Raw genomic sequence first — 19,992 nt, 5'->3', positions numbered from 1 at the left:
CAATATCATTCTTCCACAGTCATTTCTCCTCTTACTGGCCACATAGCTAAAAATATAGAAACCTACGTCATGATTCCATGCACTATGACTTGTGGACTTAATTCATACTATAAGAATAATCTCACATAATTATGCAGTCACACTTCCGAATTATTGGAATAACATGCTGAAGTAAAAAACATTATATTACCCAAACTTGTCCATCAAATTGGAAGAGCATAATGTAACTTGTTTCACACTACCGATTCCCATTGATTCAAAGTCCAGGTTCTATGTGCCTTAAACCATAAAAATCAATTATACATATTATTTATTAATACCAGACCTCCATGGAGTCAAAAGACTCATTGCAGAAGACACACACTCTTACACACAAAGCCCATCAAACCATCCTTTAAACTCATTCAATGTATCTGCATTCACTACAACGTCAGGTAATGCATTCCACTTACCATCCACTCTCCATGAAAAGAACCTGCTCGCCCCTATTCACATCACTGATACAGCTTCCAGGGATGTCCCCCTTATTCTTTCCCAATTCTATGAAAAATGTCTTCCACATTAACCAGGTTACAATCCCTTACCAATTTAAATGTCTTAATCATATTCCCTCTCTTCCTCCTATTCACAAGGCTTTGCAAACTGCAGTCCCTCAATCTGTCTTCATATCCCACATCCTAAAGACCAGTTACCACCTTAGTCAGTCTTCTCTGGACCCTTTCCAATATATTCTCCTCACCATGAAACCAAGAGACCAAATTTGTACAAAATAATCCATATGAGGCCCGATCAAGGAATTATACAATGGAACCAGAACCTCTTTATTTCTGCATGTTAAGGCCCTCTACATCATTGCCATTATGACGTTCAGAGTGACCCCTGAACTTTAGATCCTTGTCCACCACCACTCCAAGGTCTCTTGTCTCCTCAACTTCCTCCAAAATTTTCCTGCCAAGTGTATTTTGCATCCCATTGTTGCCTACCAAATTTCAGAAACATACACTTTGCAACACTGACCTGACAATTGCATACTGCTGTCCACTCATACAATCTATTCAAGTCTTCCTGTAAGGTCACATCTGCTTGATTCCTCATCACTCTCCTGAGTTTTGCAGTTGTATATAACCAGTTAAATCCATCCCAATATCATTAATATACAAATTAAATAACAATATCCCAAAACAGACCCCTATGGCACACCACTACTGACCTTCCTCTTTCAGGATACTGCACCCCATACACAACTTGCTGATACCCATCTGAGAGGCAGTTGCCTATCCAACTCAATAACCTATTATCCAATCCCATCTGCTATAGTTCAGTTACCAACTTGTGGTGTGGCAGTCTATCAAAAGCTTTCGCAAAAGCTAAGTATACCACTGTATATTGACAAGAGAGATGTCCAATACATTCATCACCTTGTTATGATACATAAGTCAGTTGGAAAAAACACGACCTCCATTTAATAAACCCATGCTGACAAACACAAAGAATATCGCTATTATCAACCCACTTTTGTATCTTATTTCTCACCAACCTCTCTAATACCTTAACTACAATCCCAGATATACAAATCAGTTTATAATTTGTAGCCTTATCACCACCTTACCTTCCTTCCACTCCTTTGGAACTTGTGAAGTTGCAAGACTCTTGTTAAACAGGTAGGTCGGCTGATGCTAACTCCTTGGAACAGTCCCTTAAGACACATGGTGATATGTCAATAAGTCCTACTGCCTTACTGACATCTAGCTTACTTAACTCTTCATATACCTCTTGCTCACTCACCATAAAGTCTTCTCTCATTTCATTCTCTAACTTGAGCTTCTGATTTCATACTGAGGATGAAACATCCTGATGAACAGCCCACTGAATACCTCAACTATGTCCTCTTCAGTAGTTGCCAATCTCCCACTTTCATCCATTAACATGTCTTACAATAATCATTCTTCTTTCTACTTGCCACATATCGCAAAAACTACCAAGGATTTTTCTTAGCTTGACTTGCTAATTTCTGCTCATACTGCACTTTTACTATCCTTACCAATTGAGTCACTCACCTAGCCTACTCTTTATACTTTTCATGTAACTGATTATTACCATTATTCATCTTGTGCTGCCTCTGATTCAGCCTTTTGACATAAGATAGTTGTCAAGAACTGGATAAATTCATTTTCCTTATTCCCAAATATTATCTCTTCATTCCAATTTATACTGCCATAATCAAAATCACCCTTCCCATGCTCACTAACCCAAGTTGCTTACAGATTTCTTCATCACCTCCCTCCATATTCCTTGGCCTATGGCAACATCCAACTAAATATATGTTTGTTAACCTCTACCTCACACTGCCTCAAAACTACTGCCACTATTTCCCTCTTTCATATCTACCTTATGTGGACATAATTTCCCTGCAATCATCAGGAAAATAACCCCCCCCTGCCATTCCTGTCCTTTCTAGCCTCACAAAAAACACTGTACCCTTCCATTTCTATTCCCATCAGGATATTATCTTCATTCAACCCTGTTTCATTTATTTCAATGATTTTTGAGTGAATAAACTCAATCAGTGAAACAATTTCATCTCTTATTTCTGACATTCCTGGCATTTGTCAATAAACACAGCAATTCACTTTTAGGTCTATAGCCAGTCCTACCCAAACCACTTGTTGCTTTTGATTTCCATGCCATACTTGCCCTTGCCCAATCACCTTTATCAAGGCTTACCCAATATCTCAACTCTGTCTCAATACCACACTCACATCCCGATCCTTTCTATTCCTATGCTGATCATCCCCAAACATTCACTGCTACTTCCAACATCTGCTTGGGAAGTGCCCAGGTGGACATGGCTGTGTTGCTATGTCCACCTGGGCTCCAACCCATTTCCCTCTTCCTCTTGAATTCCTGTTTTCTTTTGATATTCCACACCACTACTATTTTAAATGTCAAGCACTTCAGTCCCTTCTGTTACACACTCATGATCTTTTACTTCACCTCTTACTTCTCATATCTTGCTTGCATCGTACACTGCAATTCCATCTAGCAGTTTCTCCAGTTCATTCACTCCAAAGTAAATATTCAGTGTTATGAACAATGGGTCAAAGCTGTATAACTGAGAAGAGACCTCCACATAGCCTTTAAAGGAATGCGGAGAACTGACCAGGGCTTCTGACCTAATGTCCAATCCTCACCTTCTCGTGATGCACCCTGTTGGGTATATACCTGGATACTGAATGAACGAGGATGGGCTAGCAATTTGGGATTTCTTCTTCTTCTTCTTCTCTTCCATCTAAGACGGGTTGAGTCTTCTCTTGAGCAGGATCTTCCAGTCTTCTCTATTCCTTGCTGTTCGAAAAAGTTCCTTATATGTTCTGCATCCCGAGATGTTCCTTATTAATTTCAGCCAGGTAATTCTTGGTCTTCCAGGTCTTCTTTTTTCAGTTGGAAAAGTACTGATTAGGACGTTAGGAAGTCTGTCTGCATCCATACGTACAGTGTGTCCAGACCATCTCAGTTGTTTTCTAATTTTTTCTATTATTGTCTTTTTATACAATAGTTCTTGTCTGACTGTGATGTTTGTTTTCTTTTCTATCCAACTTGTTCTATTTATTTTTTTTAAGCATTTCATTTCAAATGCCAGCAGTTTTGTCTCCTCTCTTTTTTTTAACTGTCCACGCTTCTGCTCCATAGATGACTGTTGGTATAATTATTGCTTCATATAATTTGATTTTGGCTTGTTTAGATATCTTGTTTGTTTTCCAGATTTTCTGTAATTTTCCCATGGTGGTCCATCCTATCGCTATTCTGTGTTTGATTGTTTTGAGTTCATCTATTGTTTCTGTTAGTTTTGATCCAAGGTATATGAAGTTGTCTACTTGTTCTATTTGTTCTCCGTTTAGGGTGGCTGAGATGGTAGTTTTGTTCCTCCCTATTTTCATCACTTTTGTGTTTTGTATATTTATTGTCATGTCATATGTTTTACAGGTTTCGTTTAGCTTGTTGATCAGCTTTTGTAGTTCATTTGGGGTTCTTGCAAGAAGGACGAGATCATCTGCATATTTGATATTATTTATGTTTAAACCATTGACATTGATTCCAGGCTCATTGTCTATTGCTTTCTTTACAACTTCTTCTAGATATATGTTGAATAGGCATGGAGATAATGGGCATCCTTGCATTACTCCTTTTTGGATCTCTATGGGTTCTGTTGTGAGTGTGTCCTTTTTAATTATTGCATTTGTCTTAGAGTAATATTTTATCAGAAACTGTATTATATATTTGTCTATTGCTTTTTCTAGTAGAATTTTAAGAAGGATTTCTCTGTTGATGTTATTGAAAGCTTGTTTAAAGTCCACAAAACAACAATATAGTTCTTTATGGTCTTCCTAGCTGAGCTCTGCTAGTTGGTGCAATGTGAAAATTTGGTCTATTGTTGAATAGTTTCCTCGGAAACCAGCTTGTTCTATGCCTATCATTTCTTCGTAGGTGTTTTTTTAATCTATTTTGTATAATTCTTATGAATATTTTATAGGTGTGAGAGAGTAAATTGATTGGTCTGTAATTTCTGCAGTCTCTTTTGTCTCCTTTCTTGTATATTGGGATGATCTTTCCAGTTCTCCATTCATCTGGGATCTCTCCTGTTTGTAGTATTTTATTGAATAGGGTTGTTAAATATTCTATTGATATACTGCCTCCATATGACCACAGTTCAGTAGGGATAGTATCAATGCCTGGTGCTTAATTGTTTTTCATCTGTTTTATTGTATCTAACTTCTTCTTGTAAAATTTTTGGGTGATCATTGTTTTCTTCTATTGTTGGCATTGTAGTTTTGTTTCCTTGGTGGAAGATAGTCTTAAAATGGTTTGACCAGATTTTTCTTATATGTTCAATATTCCCGGTTTCAGTCATCTTGTTGTTTATCATTGTTACTGCTTTTGCTGAAAATTCCTTTGTAATTTCTCTTACAGTATCATGGAAGACTTTTAGGTTGTTTTGTTGGTATGCTTCTTGGCATTTCTTAGCTTTTTCTTCTAACCATTTTTCTTTGGCTTTTTTGCATAGGTTGTCAACTTTATTGTTTAGTGCTCTGTATTTTTCTCTATTCTCTTCATTGTTTTGTTGGTTTACAAGTATCTTGGCCTCTCTTTTCTCTTCTATGGTAACTATGATTTCTTGGGTTATCCACTGTTTGTTTATTTTGGGTTTGGAACCTAGAGTGTCTTTTGCGATTGATAACACTGTTTCTTTTCCTTCTTCCCAGTATTTTCCGTTGTTCTGTAAGATGGAGGGTTTTAATTTCAAGCACATCTGTTCTAAAAATCGACTTCTGCTTAAGCTATCTTTTAGTTTTGATAGGTTGATGATTTCTTCTTTTCTGATATTATTTTTCCTGTTGAATTTTATCTTTACTTTGGCAGTTAATATTTCATGGTCAGTGTCAAAATCAAATCTTCTTAATGTTCGTACATTATTTACTGATCTTTTTCCATTGTTTGTTTATGATGATATAGTCTATGCAGTTCTTTATATTACCATCTGGAGATGTCCATGTATATTTATTATTAGGGCGTTGATAGAACAATGTGTTTGTAATCATCAGATTGTTTGCTTTACAGAAGTGGAGTAATTGTTCTCCTCTGTCGTTAAGCTCTCCGTATCCAAATTTCCCCATCACATCTTTTTTGTCTGCTGTGAACTGTCCTATTTTAGCATTAAAATCTCCCATCACTATCATGAGTTCTCTATTTTTGGGATTATCTATTTCCTGTTGTAGTTCTTCATAGAAATTTTCTATTTCTTCTTCTGAATGGTTACTGTCTGGTGCATATATTTGGATTATTTTAATTGCTTGACCTTTTTCTTTTGCTTGAAGTTTCGCTGTTATTATTCTAGGAGACACTGGGTTTATTTCAATTACTGAGTGTGTAAGTTTCTTTTCAATTAGTAATGCAACTCCTTCTCTGTGTATGTTATCTTTTCTTCCTGAGAAGTACAGTCTTCCTTCTGGTAAATCCATGAATCCATCTCTGCACCAATGTGTTTCTGATAAACCTAAAATACTCCATTTGGGATTTAGCCGACCAAATTGTATTCTTACTGGTTAAACCAAAATACAATATGATCGTACAACATGACAAAATTTCAGCATCACACCTGTGGCTGCTAACTGCCAAACAAGTTCTCCAGGGCATGGCAGCAAGATGAGTAACTCTCTCAAGGATAATATGTCAGTTCCTATCAGTCATCATTTTAGCCCTACCAAGTCATAACTTAGACTCTATCATCTGTGGACTTCTTTTTATTCTACAAAACCAACAATGACCTGGACAAGTTTAACTGTTGTGAGCAACAGAATGTGACATTTTCAGCAAATAATATCCACTTATCATCTCAACACCACTTGAAACTATTAACTCTTTCCATACAGATGTTGAATGTATGGAAAGACAAAATGAATTGAGTGAACTGCTGATCTCACAAGATTTGCATACAAGGCTTTAATAAGGCCTCATCTGGACTACTATGTGTAAATCTACCAGATTTACCATCTGGATTCTGTGGGGATGGAGACAATTCCGAGGCAAGTAACAAAGATTGTGGAAAACCAGTGGAATGCTCTCTGCGAGAACAAATTGAAGATCTGTGGGATTCAAAAACTAGCTGATATGCAAAAAATAGCAAACATAATAGATGCAAATAAGCTATTTAAAGGGTCTTATAGAATAGATACTGAAGACTTTTTTTTCAGTAGATGGCAGGAAGAGGGAATGATGGGTCAACTGTGAAATTGTGTAAGAGTGTTAGCAAGGATGTTAGAACTGCATTTTTTTGCTTGGAGGGTGATGAATAGGTGGAATGGGTTGTCAGAGGTGGTTGTGAATGCTTCATCAGTGAATGAATTTAAAATATGTAATGTGTAAACAATGAGTCTTCTGACTCCATAGAGATACCTTGTATAATAATGCCAGGAGAATGATTCACTATGATTATAATAGTAAGTCATTCTCCTGGCATCACTCCTCATCCAACTCCTCTATAGATGACCAAGGCAAATCACTCAATCTTTACCTGAAACATGCATGTCTTCATTAGCCTCTCTGTCTCTCGCTCTATGTGTGTGTGCGCGCATGCACATGTACTGTAGTTGGAGATTGGTCCGTGTCCTCCAGTTTCTACAAGTTAGATGAGGCTAAATGTTCTCACTCACTCCTTTTAGGGAATAAAAAGCATTAGTGGATTGCTCCTGAAAGTTGACCTACTATGGACAAACTGGAAGATCAGCCATCCTCCACATATTTAAGAACATAAAAGTACATAAAACATAATAAAAATATATGCTTATGGTTAGTCAGTTCTAGCAGATCATTCTTTAGATACTACACACAGAATTAGACAAAATCCACCATGCTCGACCACACCAAGTTTAAAAGTGAAAGACTTTGTTTAGAATCTGCAACTGTCATCAAAAAATAACCCAATCTGAATAAATATGGATGTATTAAACTTACTACAGCACAGAAAACCTAAATTCTCATAGATCTAAGATTATAACCAAGACTTCCAGAAAGTATCAAGAAGGCATCGCCATCTAGTTATCATTCACTTAGTTTTTTATTGAGTTTCACTTAGTTTTTTTTTTTGTTGTTTTTGTGTGTGTGTGTGTGAGTGAGAGAGAGAGAGAGAGAGATGAAATACTGAAAGGATTAAACATCAGTTTTAATCCTTTCCAAGTGCTATTCTACTCCTTTAAGCATCCAATAAGGCCCAAGAAGACCTAGAGACTCATAGATCTCAGAAGGCTCTGATCATAAAGAGAAAGTTGAAGAAACACACAGAAAAGTCAAAAAACACATTGTCTCTGATTGGGAAGCGTAATTGTGCAGTCTAAACCAGTAAAATTTTCAGCTACATGGAGCTAAGAGACAAGGCAGGAGGCATCTTGAAGTAGAGCAATGGCAAAGAGTCTGCAAGAGAAGAATGTTAGCAGTGCATAAAAGATCGTCAAGGGGTGTCTGAAGGAAGCGATATTCAGACTGTATACTCATGGTCAGGATGATAAATATGTAGGAGTTAGGAGGATGAGTAGTATTAATTAACATCCTTATCAAACCAGAGCTAAAAAAAAATTGTGGCAGGTGCTCCAAGTGGACCAAAGGAAATCACAAAGAGTTTTTGTGGTGTGGTGAGTGAAAGGAAGAATGATTATGGAAGGAACATTTTAAACAATTGCTGATGGTTGCAAGGTGACAAAAGCAAACAAAATAATTCATTTACTGAGTGCCCACTGCAATGGTTTATCATTCAGGTAAAGATATTGTGGTGTCAGATGTGACAAGAACTGGAACTGACAGCAGTTGATGAATTGGATTATAATATTGCAGAATCTCACCATGAACATAGCAGTGGGATTAGATGGACTATCTGCCCTGCATAATGTGTAAAGAATTGCACATTATGTAGGGTGGTAAACCTTTAACATGACTCCAATCACTATCTCTGAAGTGGTGTTAAAGATACTGGAATGGTCAGAGGCAAAATTCACGAATGTGTCTATAAGAATGATGCTCTGTGGGAAATATCATAGCACTGTGAGGTTATATTTTAGTAATTTACTAACTTTTTAAAAGAGAGTGGCAGTTGAGTTGGATAAAGGGAATACATATATGCTGTTGCTGCTGGATTTTGTAAAGGCATTCAATAGGATACCACATGAGACTGTTACACGATTGGAGGTTGAGAATCCAGGAGAGGGTAGGTGACTATTGGGATACTGCAGGACTCTGTGCTTCCACAACTGCTAATTAATTTATGCATTAATGAGATAGGAAATGATTTGAATATTCAATGATAAATATTCACTTGTTTGTAAGTGATACAAAATTGGACAATGTAATAGCTAATTAAGGAGATTCAGAGCCTGATGAATGGTTTCAATAGACTAAAAGTATGAGTAAAAGATAATCAGCACCAGATTAATGTAGAAAATTGTAAAGTTATCCATTTTGGGATGAAAATATCACAAGTTGAGCACTTTATTGATGGAACTGTATTCCAAGAAATTAATGAAGCTGGGATTTTGGGAGGTGTTCGTCGACAGGGAGTCAAAGTTCAGCAGGAATATTGCAAAAGTGACCAGAGATAGCTTACAAGATTACATGGTTATTGAAGAACATGCTAACAGCAGATATTTAATTAAATAAGGAAATTAACACATTTCTTTATAAGATTTTAAATACAGTCAAAACTGGATTACTATGCACAGGTCTAGTTTCCTGAATTTCTTGGAATGAAAAAGTGGTGGTGATGATCCAGAGGTTAGTTACCAAGACATAAGTTATCTATGGAATGCTCTTACAAAAATATATATTGAAGGTTTGTGGGTGCAAAAGTTGGTTGGTTGATAGGAAGAAAAGAGGGGATTAAATAATAATCTTACTATTATTATCATGGTATCTCCGCAGTCTTTTATACACACAAACTGATCATATCTCTCCTTAACTCATTCCCTGTCAAGCTACTCACAATCAATTCACAACCAGTTTCTCCAACTTTCTTATGATCAACATGGGATCTGATTATTATTATTATTATTCAGGCCTCCATGGAGTCAAAAGACTCATCGTGGGAGGTCCTTCCTAAGAAACACAAAGTCTATCATACCACTCCTTGAACTCATTGACTGTTCTCACTCTCACCACTCCATCAGGCAATGCATTCCATGGTTCAACCACCCTCTTGCTCACAGTTTCCTTTCGTAACTTCCAGGGATGGCCTCTTGTCATCACTCCTTCCCTCTGTTCAACCAAGCAAAAGAACTCCCCAGTGTCAACCCTGTAACCACCTCTCATAAAAAGAAAGTTTGAGAAACAGAAAAGTCAGTTGACTGTGAATTGGTATTCATTCATTTATTTATTCATTGGTATTCACTCATACATTCATTCACTGTCAAGTACCTTCCTTGACAGTGAATGAATTTTAAGGAGAGATATAATCTTCTTGGGACTCATATCGGAGGATTAAAGGAGGAAAACAGCACTGGGAAAGAATTAAAACTGATTATTACCATATTTTTCACCTTATAAGACACACTGTTGTACTGGATGCATCACATTTTTCATATCGAATTTTTGAATAAAAAAATATTCTTTGCATTATAAGAAGCACGAATTATAGTGTATCTATTTTTCATGTAAATATTAATTTTGTTTATTTTCAATTTTAATACATGTATTATTCATTTATTAGATAAAACCAATCTTTAAAAAATCATCAAATCATTAAAAAAAATCTAACAAATAATCTACCCTATATATATAAAATGATAAGCCTTTTTATGTAACGTTTTTTGTCAAGTTATTTGAAACGTTCTGAAACTCATGGGCTACCCTGAGTGTCGAGTCTTCAAAATTCGAGTAATCAGAATTCAAGGAGAACCGGCCTACCAGTCCGGAACTCAGGAGGGTTGGGCACCAGGGGGAGGAACCCCCCTTTGGAAGACTCGAGTCATCAGAACCTGCCTACCAGTCCAGAACTCAGGGGATTGGGCACTGAGGTGCCGGGGGGGGGAGAACCCCTTTCAAGTCTTCAAATTTTGAGTCATCAGGATTCAAGGAGAACAAGCCTATCAGTCTGGAACTTGGGGGGGGGGGGCAGAACCCCTTTCGAGTCTTCAAAATTTGAGTCATCAGAATTCAAGGAGAACTGGTGGCATACCAGTCAGGAACTTCGGGGGGGGGGGGGGGGGGGGGGGGCCCCGCAGGCAGAATCCCTTTGCGAGTCTTCAAAATTCAAGTCATCAGAATTCAAGGAGAACCGGCCTACCAGTCCAGAACTCAGGGGGGTGGGGGTGGGCTGTAGGCATCAGATCCCCCCCTAGTAATATATATATATATATATATATATATAAAATAAAATAAACAAAATTATTATAAATTTCATTAATCTTCTTTTCAAATCTTTATTCATCTTCACTCTCAAAATTTTCTGAACTTGATTCTTCATTAGAAACCAAGTCATCCTCCGTACTGTCAAGAGAAGAATTACTAATGCCACATTTTTGAAGATTTGATAATAATTTCAGTTTTCCCCTTCATTCCATGAACTCTTTACCATTCAAACACCTGCAAAATTGTGGCCTTTCTCCTACCTGTAGATGGTTCCTCAAAATTTGGAAATTGCATCCAACTGGCCTATTTTTCCCTCATAAACGCTTTAAATGGTTTGTTTATTGATACATCTAAAGGTTGAAGCACAGAGGTGAGTCCTCCTAGGATTACAGCTATTTTTGTGAAGTTTATTCTTAACAGCTTCAGTTTTATGGCATCTAAACTGATCCCATATTAACAAAGCAGGTTTCTCACATCAACTGCCAAGACATCCGGACCACACCTTTTTTTCTTAAAGAAAAACTCCTTTGGGAAGTTTTTCTTTGGGCATTGTTTTTCTTTTAAAAATTAAGAGATGGCAATTTTGTTCCATCTGCACAGCATAACAAAACCACAGTATAGTGGGGGTTTTCATGACCAGAAGTTTTAACAATATTTTTTTATCTTTGGAGTCAACAGTATTGTTTGAGTGCACATCAAAATTCAGAGGCACTTCATCCATATTAACTACCTGTGAAAGTTCTAATTTGTCTCATTTTCTAGCATTGGATTTTATCATCTGATTCTGTGTGTGTATCTAAAGAACAGTCTGCTAGAAATGACTGACCATAATCGTGTATTTTTATGTTCTTCCATGTGGAGGAAGGATGATCTTTCAGTTTGTCCACAGTAGGCCAACTTTCAGGAACAAGGAACAGCAATAAACACACATCCAGGAACTGAGAGAGAGAGAGAGGGAATAATCCTTGAAGAGAACAGATAAGGATAACCAGCTTCAAGTCAGACTTGAAAGTTGTGCAGAGGTTGCATTTTTTTAGATATGACCCTAACACAGGGAAGAGCAAAAAGTTAAGGAAGATGCATGTTCCAGGTAACCATGGAATTGATTTGCTCGGTTATCTATGCAGGAGTTGGATGAGGAATGATGCCAAGGGAATGACTCACTATTATAATTAAATAAATCGTTCTCCTGGCATTATTATATAGGTATCTCTATGGAGTCAGAAGACACTATAGAGACCCATTATTCTTCACGCATTACCTATCATACCTCTCTTTAAAGTCATTCACTGATGAAGCACTCACAACCACCTCTGGCAATCCATTCCACCTATTCATCACCTATCCAAGCAAAAAACGCAGTTCTAACATCCTTGCTCTTAAAATAACACTCTTACACAATTTACACAGTTGACCTATCATTCTCTCCCTTCCTGCCATATACTGAAAAAAAGTCTTCAGTGTCAATCTTATAAGACCCCTTTAAATAGCTTATTTGCTTCTATTATGTTTGGCATATCAGCCACCATAGCTCAGTGATTAGGGCACTGGTCTCGTAAACCAGGGGTCATGAGTTCGAACCTCACTGGTGGCTTTTTTGGATTTTTTCAGTGGATTTTTTACCGCCCTTGTTGGCTGAGCAGTTAGTGTATCCGCTCTCCAGCCAAAAGGCTGCGGGTTTGAATCCCACCATGGATGTTTAAGATTGTTTGTGGAAATACTAGTGGTGGTGGGCAGTAAATGGCGTTGGTGTAGTTGCGGTTAGTTGTAGCTGGTGGATTGAATGGTGGAGACAGAGAGATGGAGTAGGTGCCCTCCCTCGATGAATCTTTGGACTCCAAGGAGGTGTCATGTGATAATAATAATATCAGCTAGTTTTCAAAGCCCACAGATCATCAATCTGTTCTTACAGGGAGCATTCCATTGACCCGTCAAAATCTTTGTCACTTGTTTCAAAATTCTCTTCACCATTTCATCCCCACAGAATCCAGATGACCAGATCTATACATGGCAGAGCAGACGTGACCTTATTAAAGCCTTATAAAGGGGAACAATAACCTTGTATAACTACTTGTTAGTATGTGGATGATAATGTGTTAATCTAGTAATGTGGATGGTAGTGAATATGGAATGTATAATCAAATTAGCCAAGCAAATAAGAAAAGGGTGATCAGTATGGATGATTTTAATTATGGCAATATATAGACTGGTGTGATAGCAACTGGAAGTAAAGAAAATGAGTTTCTTGAGATTTTGAGGGACAACTACCTCACACAGTATGTAACAGAGAACACATGAGGACTGCGGGTCTTGGATTTGATCATCTCATCAGAGGATGTAATTATAAATGAGGTGTCAAATCACCCTCTAGTTGGTAAGAGTGACGGTGAAGTGATTACCTGAGTGGTTGCAAGAAGTTTTGGACCTCTGAAAGAAAAGGGTATATGCGGAACTACAAGGCTAGTGATTATGAGAAACTCTGGAGACGGCTTGCAGGTATTGCATGGAATGAGAAATTAACTGGAAAGGAGATCAATGCAGCTTAGGGAATATTCAAGAACTTCTAGTATAAGCAATGTCTAAATGTATTTCAAGGATCAGAATATTAAATAAGGTAGGTGTGAAATGGATGAATGAAGAGATTAAGCATGTGATACAGAGGAAAAAGGAATTATGGAGGCAGCATAAGAAAAGTGGTAATAATAAAATGGGCAATTGAATGAGGATTAAAAAGAACAAGCAAGGAGGATGACTTGGTTGGTAAGGGTAGTAAAAGTGAAGTATGAGCAGCAGTTACCTAATGAAACCAAAAAGAACTGAGTTCTTTCGATATGCAGCCAACAAAAAATGATTATGGAAGGATGATATTGATTAGAGAAAATGGTATAAAAACAAATGGTATAAGCTGGCCTGTTTGGCTGAGTAGTTAGCGTATCTGCTCTCTCCAGTCAAAAGGCTGCGGGTTCAAATCCTGCCATGGGCATCGATGTTTCCAATTGTCTGTGAAAATACTAGTGGTGGTGATGGGCAGTAGATGGCATTGGTGTAGATGATGATAGCAGTTGTGATTCGTTGTAGTTGGTGGATTGAGTGGTGGAGACAGAGTTGTAGAGTAGGTGCCCTTCCTCGATTGAGTCCTTGGAGCTGTCGTGTAATAATAATAATAACAACTGCCGAGGAAGATATAATGGAGATTCTTAATGAGCAGTTCATAAAGGTCGTTCATTTTTGTGAATGTGACATCGTGAAGAGTTTGTGAGCAGTTGATGATGAGGAGGAGAGACTGGCTGTAAGTGTGCAAGAGGTATATGGGGAATTGAGTAAACTGAATGTTAATAAGGGTGTGGGACTTGATAATATATCACCACATATTTTGAAGGAATGTGCCAGGGAGTTGGCATCTGCCTTGACATATTTTTTAATATGAGTCTTGCAATGGGTCGAGTTCCAAAGGAGTGAAAGGAGGGCAAGATTGTGTTGCTTCATAAGTGAGGTGATGGAAATCAAGCATCAAATTATAGCCCTATCTATGTGTCAGATGTTGTGGCTTAGGTGTTAGAGAAGCTGATGAGAATTAGGATCCAGAATTAGGATGACAACAATGGTATTATCTTCGATGGACAGCATGGATTTGCTAAACGGAGGTCATGTTTTAGTAATCTACTTAGCTTCATTGGACAGAGGAGAGGGATACACAGTAGTATATAGGGAAACCTCGCTTAAAGCGAATTCAATATGCGCGATAAGTGAAATGATACTATTTCCTGCTTTAAGTGAGTGATTAATCAGTTAACGCGATTTTTTTATGTTATGAAAAATTGTTATCACCAATCTGCAGCAAGCAAAAAAGCTGGAAGTCATTAAGAGATATGAAAGTGGCGCTAGTAATACAATGATTGTGCAAGACCTGGGATACAGCAAGTATATAGTTTGGACTATAATAAATAAGAGCAAAGAATACAAAGAACAAGGGAAAAGTTGCTACTGCTTCTTTAAACATGCAGATCACCCGAAATAGAAGACATTTAATGATCGAGATAGAGTATCTCTTCTATCACTCAGGATTGAGGATTATGATCAAAAAAGAATACCTCTTAGTACATGGAATATTCAGGCAAAAGCTCTCAATATTTTTACCTCATTGAAAGAGCCCAAATTTCAAGAGGAATGTGAAAGCTTTACTTTGAGTTTAGGATGGTTTGACTGTTTTAAAAATCAAACTGGACTGCATAACGTGAGAATAACTTTGGAATCTGCTAGTGCTGATAAAGATTCTGTAGCCAAGTTTCCTGAAAAATTGCAAAGGATAATTCAGGAGGGTGATTATGACGATTGGCAAATAATCAACATTGACGAAATTGGTCTCTTTTGGAAGTATATGCCAACAAAAACTTTCCTAGCTAAAACTGAGGCATCTCAACCAGGATACAAAGTATCTCAAGATCATCCACTTTTATTAGGAGGCAATGCAGAAGGCAACTTTAAACTCAAGCCTATGTTAGTTTATCGTGCACAAAATCCAAGATCTAATATTATTGAAGAAAGAGAACAATTGGAAAAGAACTTGGATTTAATGAACTGGATAAGAAGTGAGAAACTTGGATTCCCATTCAGAACAGTTAAAGTAGAATGATCTCCTTCAAATAGAACAGTGTGCATATGAAGAAGAAGAAAGGAATGTTACGACTAAGAAGCTAACTGCTAAAGAACTTGAGATAGTTTTCAAACACATTGAGCATACTAAAGAAATTTTGTTCGATGCTGATCCTGATATGGAATGATGCTGCAAAATCCACTGAAATCTTGATAAAGCTATCGCAAATTGTATGACAAGATGAAAAAATCGAGCACAATTCAAACATGTTTACTTAATTTTTTTGTAAAAAAAGCTCAATCAAATGTTTAGACATTAAATAGAAATTTAAGCAATTGATTTTTATCCTCTAATATAGCTTATACTGTAATATTTTTTCCAAATTTACGCTGACGGATGAATTATAATTATTCCTATTTTTTACTGCATTCACTTAATGCGATTTTGCTTAGCGCACATTAATTGATGGATTAATTAATCGTGTTAAGCGAGGTTTTCCTGTACTTAAATTTTGCAAAGGCTTTTGATAGACTACCGCATGATAAGCTGATAGTCAAACTAGAGTGGATGGGGTTGGATATTAGATTAGTGCATTAGATCAGAGACTGGCTATCTGATAGGTATCAGCAAGTTGTATATGGGGGAGCAATATCCTGGAAGAGGAAAGTCACTAGTGATGTGCTTCAGGGGTTTGTTTTAGGACCATTGCTATTTAACCTATATGTTAATGATATTGGCAAAGGTTTTGATAGAGATAGTAAGTGGTTGCAGACGATGCAAAGATGTGGTGGCCTTACAAGTAGACTTGAAGAGATTGAGTGAATCTTCAATTGAATGATCACTGGAATGGGAATGCCAGTTCAATATTGATGTTGCAAATGTTTTAAAATTTTGCAAACAAAGATGGGATGTAGAATTTATGCTTGGTAGGGATATATTGTTCGAGATGGAGGAAATAAGAGATCTTGGGATGATAGTGGATAAGGATCTGAAATTTAGGGGATATGTTGCCAAAATTGTGAAGACAACAAAGAATTCTGGGAATAACATGGAGGAAACTGACTTGTAGAAGTAAGGAAATTCTTGTTCCATTGTATAAGGCTCTGATTAGGCCACACAAGGACTACTGTGCACAGATTTAGTCACCTGGTTTTCAAAAGGACAAAGAGATGTTTGAAAGGGTCCAGAAGTGACTGACAAAGGCGATTTCTGATCTCTGGAATGTCAAATACGAGGAAAGGTTGAGAAGATGCAATTTACAGAGTCTAGTGGATAGGAGGAGGAGGAGATAGAAACCTACTGATATGATAGAAACCTACAAGTTAGTAAGGGGTTGTTACTGGATCAATGTTGAAGAGGTTGTACAGTAAATGGTGGGAGATCAGAGGAGAACCAGAGGTCATCCCTGGAAGCTGTATAAGGAGGGTGTGAGCAGGGAAGTGAGAAGCAGTTTTTTTACATGCAGAGTTGTGAATGATTGGAATGCCTTGCCTGCAGAGAATTTGAGTGCGCTTAAGGCATAATATGATGAGTTGTATGACAATAGGACCTCCTAGATGAGTTTCTGACTCCATGAGGTGTTAGGATAATAATAATATGTTCTTCAACAACCATGTAATCTGAAACCACGTAACCATGTAAAACTGTGCAGTTTTAGCTACCTTTGCCCTCTAACCTTGAACTCCTTGTACAATCACAGCAAATTGATGAGGCCAAAGTTCTTGGCAATTTGCTGCAATTCAGTTCCACCAATATAGTACACAGCTTGTGATCACTTTTGACCAAAGTGCATCCACCTTAGACTTGTCCACAATAAGCTGGCAGCCATTTACCTTTTCCCATTCTGCCAGTCTATTTAAGTCATCCTGCAGGGGGCTCTACATCTCCTTCACTAACTATTGCTTATCTCAGTATTACATTAGCAAACAACTGAATATTTCCCATCAAAGCATTTCCAATATCACTAATGCACAAAAAACAACAGAGGACCAAGTACTGAGCCCTGTTGTATACTTGTCACCTGCTTTCTCCTGGACTCAACTCCTCCATAAACCACTCTTGGATATCTTCATCAGCCACTCTCAAATCCAAATCAGAAAATGCATAATTCATCCCAATTATCTCCAATTTATACAACACAATTCCAAGTGGAATCCAATCAAATCCATCTACAAAGTTCAGCAATATCACTGAATAGCCATTTCCTAACTAACTCCACTATCACAGGAGTGGTAGTTAAGGTATTAGCAAAATTGGTAAAAGACAGAATTCAGCATTGGGTCTCTAGGAATGTGATACTTTATATAGGGCAGTTTTTTTTTCAAGGATTGGTCTTGCCTTAGTAATTTGCTTACTTTTCATAATATGAAGTGATAGTGGAGTTAGTTAGGAAATGGCTATTCAGTGATATTGCTGAACTTTGTAACCATATTCTGAAGCTTAAATACTGAAGCTTAAATTAAAACAGCTTAGTCAGAGGAGCTGATAATTCCCTTGCACGTAATACACCGCTGATATGCCATCTTGTCCAATCACATTGAGGTTCTGCAAAATTTTAAGCACCTCCAATTCTTCAACCACTAATTTCCCCTCAGTCAATGTCACATCTGGCTTTGTGATCTCACCAACTAGATGGTACACCCTTGCAATATGATCCTTCAGTAACTGAATATCTGGTTTGTCTCTGTTACCTCCTTATCATCAGCACCTTTTGAAGTCATCCTTTCATGGTCATTCCTCCTTTTACTTGCCATATAGTGAAAAAACTCTTTAGGATTTCTTTTGGCCTCATCAGCTTTCTATCATAATTAGCTTTAGCCTTCCTTACCATACACATCAGCATTCTTACTTGGGCCTTGTATACTGCTGATCACTTGTTTTGTTTATACACTCCCTCCACAACTTTTTTTAGAACTCCTGCTTGATAATTTAGCAGTTGGTAGCGCAATTGGAAGAACGACGGTACATTGCACCCTTTGATTGGAATAGGCCTAAGTTCGATTCCCGTCACGAGAATCGAACTTAGGCCTATTCCATTTTCAATCGAAAGTGAGTTAGCCGATCTCATAGGAGGTAGCAGGGTTTTTTCTCCTGGAAACTCGGGTGTTTCATCCCGCATACAGACAAATCGGCCCTTCAGAACACACGCAATTTACAGACATAGAATACCAGTTGTGGTGGAGGTGGGCGGTAGATGGCATTGATGGAGATCATTCATAGTAGAGGTTCGGTGTAGTGGTTGAAACAGTTGTATCAGTTGTAGGTGTCCTCCCGCAATGAGTCTTCAGACACCTTGGAGGTGTCAGGAATAATAATGATGATGATGCTATTCGTCCATCTAACTCCTACCTGATTTATCCTCCTGACTCTGAGCATACATTCTGATAGGGCTTCCTATAAACACCACTTGACCACCTCTCATGCACCATCTCTCTGCCTTCCAAATTCTTATACTAAAGCACTGCTGAAAGCTGAATCCTCAATTTGTCATAATCGCATGCTTTAAATTCTATATATGCCTTCTTAACAGAAAATTCTGCATGTCTAGAAATCATCCAAGTCAAGACTATATGATCACTTTCCCAAAGTGATTATGGAGGCAGCACAGCTAGACTGACTACTGTTAAGTTCTGTGATGCTATGACCAGATCCAACACTATTGAACCTCGTGTCCTGTACATTACATGCTCTCTCATGTAATTATCTCTTTAGCCACTGTATAAATTCCATTTTCTTTGCTCCCTATGACTCTCTATCCCTCCTCCAAATCTATGTTCCCACAATTGAAATCCCCCATAGTAATCATTTAACCTACACTCATGTTAATTTGCCAATGCATACCATCTATATTCTCTCTTATACCCCTGGATTATGGCAGCAACCAATTATATATTTTGTCCTGTTGGCCTATATTTCATACAAGATAGCCTCAAATAAACTTCCTTTGCATCCTTCCTTTTTTTGGCTTCAATTCTTCTGTTAGCAAAACTCCCCTTCCCACCATCATCCTGTTCCCTCTATCCTCTGAAGATACTATATCCTTTGCATTATTTCACTAATGTGAGATAATGCAAAGTCTCACTAATGCCTATAACTTTTGACCAAGTTGAGCTAACCAGCTGGCCAAGGTGAGCTTCATATTTTGCTCTTATTTTTAGAAGCTGGATAAATGACAGAGAAATACTGACCATGTATATAATTATAATCTCACAATTTTTTTTCAGGGCTTTCATCATTTGAATATGAAAAATTATTATTATTACGTGACACCTCCATGGACTCATCCAGGAGGACGCTCAACTCTACCTCACAAATACATCTCACCCTCTCCACTACTACTTAATTCTCCTACTACCACAATACTATCACAATTGCCAAGAACAGTATTTTTTGTCTGTAAATTGCATGTGTTCTGAAAGCCAATTTGTCTGTGTGGGGGATGAAAAACTTGAGTTTCTGGGAGGAAAAAACCCTGCTACCTCCATAAGAGATTGGCTAACTCACTTTCAATT

General features: G+C 37.6%; 1 protein-coding gene and 1 non-coding gene across 4 annotated transcripts in view; one reads left to right on the top strand and one right to left on the bottom strand.

Moving 5' to 3' along the window:
* asl (chromosome segregation ATPase asterless) overlaps positions 1 to 19,992 on the bottom strand; it is a 385,090-nt gene that overhangs the window by 363,082 nt on the left and 2,016 nt on the right. The window lies entirely within an intron of this gene.
* Positions 12,409 to 12,481, top strand: TRNAT-CGU (transfer RNA threonine (anticodon CGU)). The gene has a single exon. It is a non-coding gene; the product is annotated as a tRNA-Thr (tRNA).

This window comes from Typopeltis vanoorti, chromosome 22 (assembly GCF_054136105.1).
Source record: "Typopeltis vanoorti isolate ZY-2024b chromosome 22, IOZ_Tvanoo_1.0, whole genome shotgun sequence".
Lineage (NCBI taxonomy): Eukaryota > Metazoa > Arthropoda > Arachnida > Uropygi > Thelyphonidae > Typopeltis > Typopeltis vanoorti.
The sequence above is the reverse complement of the archived record's forward strand: the minus strand, read 5'-3'. Positions and strand labels throughout refer to the sequence as shown.